This window comes from Mya arenaria, chromosome 7 (genome assembly GCF_026914265.1).
Source record: "Mya arenaria isolate MELC-2E11 chromosome 7, ASM2691426v1".
Taxonomy (NCBI): Eukaryota; Metazoa; Mollusca; class Bivalvia; order Myida; family Myidae; genus Mya; species Mya arenaria.
In genome coordinates, this window is record NC_069128.1 from 55,366,269 (window position 1) to 55,371,874 (window position 5,606).

The following is a 5,606-nucleotide window of genomic DNA, read 5'->3' on the forward strand; positions in this document are numbered from 1 at the left end:
CAGATATCAACTCACACACTTGTCCAGGCTATTCATTTATAATATTTCAGGTATAATGTCGGGTTATCAATTACAGTGGCATTTTTGAATGTGGTTGGAATATTTTTATCATTTATCAGCCCCCAGTTTGAAATGTAAATTGATGTTTTTCACGGACAAATTATACAAGTTCATCTGGCGGACATATGCGATTTGAGGTTTTTCATAAAATATTTTGAGGGGTGTTAAAATTTCGAAAAGTTATCATCTATAAAAGCTAATCTAGATTTCACAACTTAAACTTCAAAGTGTATTGACAAATCGGCGTATAACAATACCTTTGTCCATTAAACATATTTAACATTGTACAGACGGCCGAATGATATTTTTTACAAAACAATTACATATAAAGTAAAAAGGAGTACATGTTTTCAAAGAACATATAAATAGATATCAAGCAAAAGTTAAGCAGCAGGTATATTATCAAGTTGTTCTTGTCTGTTTAGCATAGCATGGTGAATATATTTAGAAACATTTTTAACTGTTTTTGAATATTCACACGACATTAATCTAATAAATTTTGACTAGTCGGGAATGCTACATTTAATGGAGACACGTACGATCTCATGGCAATGCATTTTTTAATGTCCTGTCTATTGAATGCATAAGTGTGTTTTATTTTAGCTCCTCGGAATTTAAAGATGCACTCTTGCTCCCTAATAAGACTTATCTCAATTAATACATATGTACAAAATGTATTGATATACCAAAAAGGATGTATTCATGTTGAAAAAAAATGTTCTTATGAAGGATACCGAGTTTAGTTTAAAAGTTTAAAAGAAGAGTGCACAGAACATGGTATATATCTACTTATGAGACTATAGTAGATCACAGTAAATCTTTTAGCACTCACCAATCATTTAATATTTTTTTGTGTTTCCAAGTATTGAATACACGGTTACAATCTTGTAATCAGTAATTAATATTTTTCATAAATGAATTATTTTGTAAGTAGTTAAAGGTTTTTCACGAAAAAACCTACAATCGACATAACTCGAAATCCTTATGAAACTTTACAAAACACGCTGAAACAATACGCACACGTTAATCAAGGTCCATAAATGGATGGCTTAATCATTTTTTTAGTTATGAACTTTTTTGGACGAGAGTTGATGTTCATTGTATTTGATCTATTTGCTCTTATTTTCATTTGCATAAGTCGTGTGTAAGTACAAAATACAAAACACTCCTGGAACTAATAGCTTATACTCCACGAGTTAATTAGCACCATTCATAATATACGACTTATTTAGCTCACTAAAAGTATACCTCGACAAGATATACTTTAATATAGAAATCGAGACAAAACTATGACGTGTTATCTATTATCAGGAGGGTATATATGTATCCATATAACATAACATCATGTTCAAAATAAAGAATGAATCATACGATTATACATAAAATAGTGGGTGTTTTTTCCTGCAATGTATGGCTCTTAAAGCGAAGAATTCCAGTATGTATACAGCTGAATGGTAAAGGTATTATGCAACATTCAGTATTCAACATCATTGTTTTCATCATCAAATATATTTTTTAATCTTAAATATCTTAAAAGGTTTCAATTCCGTTTTATAGGGTCAGAAACCGATTGTTTTTATTTTGTTAAAAATGTGTATAAAAAAGCTTGAAGCTGAAATATACCCAAAGAAAAAAGTTCAACTGCTTTATTGTTAATAATTGCAAACTGTGACAGTAGATGATAAAGCGTTAGTCACGTTATTGAAAATTGAAGCATCTTAGGCATTAAATTACTTAATTCTGTTGAAATAAGTATCTCTTAGTTGTTGTTAGATGTTTGTTCATAAGAGAGTTAGTGGTCAACATTATATTTTGTCCAATGAGAAGGCAGTATTAATCATTTTTTCTTGACATTTATTCCATTTAACCAGCAATCAGTAACTATTGAATTTAATCAGGTGAAGCGGTGTATTTAAACTGTGGTTGGCCCAGTTAATGAGTATAAACTGAGTGTGAGTAAAGACAGTATAATGTAGCCCATTGAAAAACAAATGTTTTAGTGTCTTGTTACACAAAAAAATGGATATACGACAGCACTAATATAAAAAAATGTTTCTAAGTACAAACATACGATCCTTTACCATTACCAAAATAACTTATATAGCGTGTTTTAAAAAAACTGTTGCCAACATTAAATCTTTGCACAAGTCTCTTTAAAACTTTACACCACTGATATAAATCAAAACGTAATTTTAAACTCTAGATTAATGCTGAGTGCTGACATGCCAACATGAACGAAGTTAAACTAAAATCTTGGTAACTGGACTTCACAATTTTTTGAACATCCCTCACATTAATAGTCAGGCGTTATAGGAATCCTTTAAGGTTGTTATTTTTGTAAGTTAACTCCGCATTAGAATTTAGCTCGCGAAAACAAGTGTCATAAGGTATTAGACTCCTAAGTTTCACTAACTATGATATATTTAGTATTATAAGTCTGGTGACACCGCATGATGTTCGCAAGTGTCTATCTTAAATGATGTTTTATCTGATCGAGCTGAACAGATGACCGCAAACACATTTTAGATAAGGCCTTAAAAATACATTTCGTTCGGGTTTCCCGACACTTCCTACGAAATAGGCGACGAGCCTACCGTTTTTATAGTCAGTTGGTGAAAAGATATGAAAATAGTGTGTTTTAGAGTGTTGTTTAAACCTTTTAAAGTTTAAAAAGGAAATTACTTAAACACCATTCTCCAATAATCATTTACCAGAGGTTGGATAATGATAAATCTAACGCTATGTGGTACGCATAGCATTATCACTCTGGTGCACGAGAATGATATTGTATGGGTATAACCATGAAGTGATATTTTTCAATAATGGTTCGTATACCTTAAAATGCGAGGCTAGATTCTTGTCTATATTTGAACCAAGACAGGTGCCAATTCGCTGTTGTCATATCAGTTTTGTAAATCTAATATCACGGCTAGAAAACAGGCCTATCAAAGTGTTCAATTAATTTTCGTTGAAAGGTGGTTATTGCTAAAGGGTTAATGAAATTGTAATTGCAAGCCCCGATTTCTCGTAACACCTTAACCAGTATCTTATTTCATTTAGCTAAATAACTTACTTAAACTTGATTTTACAAAATAAGTATAACGTATAATGCTAATAAAAAAACAATTTCCTTTCAACATCTCAGAACTCTTTAAAATGAGGATATGACGCAAAGTATGCCGAAACACAAATACAGAACTGAATACAAGTCCCATGTTGATTTGGGAGGTGTGTGTGTGTTAGTGTGGGGAGGGGGGGGGGGGGGGGGGGTAGATAACAGACACAGTATATTTCTCTGCAGATATAAGTTATCACGAATAACAAGTAACTAGGTTCACTATGAAACAACCGGCTCAAACTTCTTAAACGATCTGCAGTGTCTTGTTTTCGTTTCGGTATAAAATATGTAATATTTTCATTTTTATTCATTTTCATTCTATTTAAGGAGAATGTATTTAACGTTATACATGATATAAAAAAATGCTTTGTTTAAGCAAGTAAATGAAATAATTGGATAAATAAAATACGATACTAAAAACTGATTTTCGACAAAAAATGTGTATTGCGCACGAACTTATGTGTATGTATACGAAACATGTAACATTTTTGCTGGTGTAGGCTTATTGAAATTCCACTGTCTGTTGGTGCTATGAATGCTGAAATTATTTTTTCCATAAATGTAATTTTCGAATATTCCAGTGTAGGGGACTTTGTTCCCGTCCCCAGCCTAAACAGCAATATGTCAACCAAACGAATTATTAGAGGAAATCCGTTTCCTTTTTAACTTGGACCAAATGTTTGAATTCTGAGTGTCAAGAAATCTACTCATCACTCTTACAGGATATCCGGGATTAATGGTGACACATCTTAAACACTAAAATGCTTATATTTTTCTTAGCATTTTCAAGATACCCATTAAAGGACTGTCCTAATACATACACAGAAAAACGCATACAAGTAATTCATTTATTGAAGATTTTCAGTCGAAATTAATGTTTTCTGTCAAGGTTTTCAAACTAAGTGAAGAGAAAATCGTTTTTGTCAATTAAAGTAATTTTCTCAATGTCATACATTCTAAAATATTGTTGCAGATGAGTTCAAATTCAACGTAACTTTATTTTAACAAGCAGAGCGAATGTACATTTATCCCGTGTCAGACTTCTTTTGTTCCCCCTATTCAGACGACAAATAGCATTATCGTCTGTTATGGAACATTTCGTCTGATAATTAACTCCGGGCCAGACGACTTGGATGTAATATTTACCCATAGTTACACTGTAGTGGTCTATGTAATCGTTACTGTATACCAAACGACCCAGTGGATAGTACTCCGTTCGATATAAACCCAATACAACTACTAGCTTCGTTACGTAACGTTACACGCTCTGAGATGATATGAATCAATGCGCTATTATTGTTCGGTCGGCTTTAGTGGCGTTATGCAATATGACGCCATCGCTAGTCAACAGATGTCAGTCAGCTGGCTGAAGTCCCGCCTTTCTATATGGTGAGCCAATCGGAGAGGGATAGCGTATCGAGACGAGGATACCTGTTTGTGAATGTCCTCACCTCACACTGGGTTGAGTTTATGTTTACGTATTTTTTGGGGAAGCCCTGTAACGAAAAAGACAAAGTTCGTAAGAGACAGGTAACGCACAATACAAATGTAAGAAAGAACCAACAAATTGTCAATCCCTCACAAATTTAAGGATAAATCTTCTTAATAAAATAGCATAGCATTACTATATAAAACTGGGGTGTAAACGTATGATGAATCATACTAGTTAACAACTTGTAGTTTCCGTTACTTCTTTACATTTTCCGTCGATATTTGCAAATTACATTCATAAATACTGTTTTAGCGTATTTTTTATATGTATGCGTTCAAAACCTAAAGCTTGCCAACTTCTATATTGATAATTCGCACATGTGTCTGCAAATATATTTACATGCTGACTGACTCTACCTGTTTCTACGTGACCTAGCTTTCAAAGGTCACACTGGCCACTCGCTGACCAATGAGGAATGAACTCTCCCGGTCAGTTAGCAATGGCCGATGATAGTGGGCAGACTGACCACTACTTTGGTCAGTCTAATTGTAAATGTTGGAGTATAAACTTAGAAAATGTTAAAAAGTTTTGAAGATCTAAATTCATTAGACATTAAACTTTAATTGCATATAAACTGCTTACAGTATAAGTGAAATTAAACATGGATATACAGCAATGACAGGGTGACCGAAGGTGATTTGGCTTATATATTTCGCGTGGTCAGGCAGAGGCTGTGTGTTTATGAAGGGCTGGATTTCGTGTTTAGTTTAAGCGCATAGTTCACATGTTTTAATGGAAAATAGTGAAGGAACTGTTTGTTGCTAGAAATTATAAGAAATACGAAAAAGCTTCTCCTAAAGTATGAATTATAAGTGGAAAATACAGATTCAAGGGTGATATGAATAAACACTGCTGTTTTCTATCCTAGGCTTACAGTATTTGAGGTATTTCGCAATAACAATGTTCGGTGAACAAACTTTGCCGAATTTGGCACCG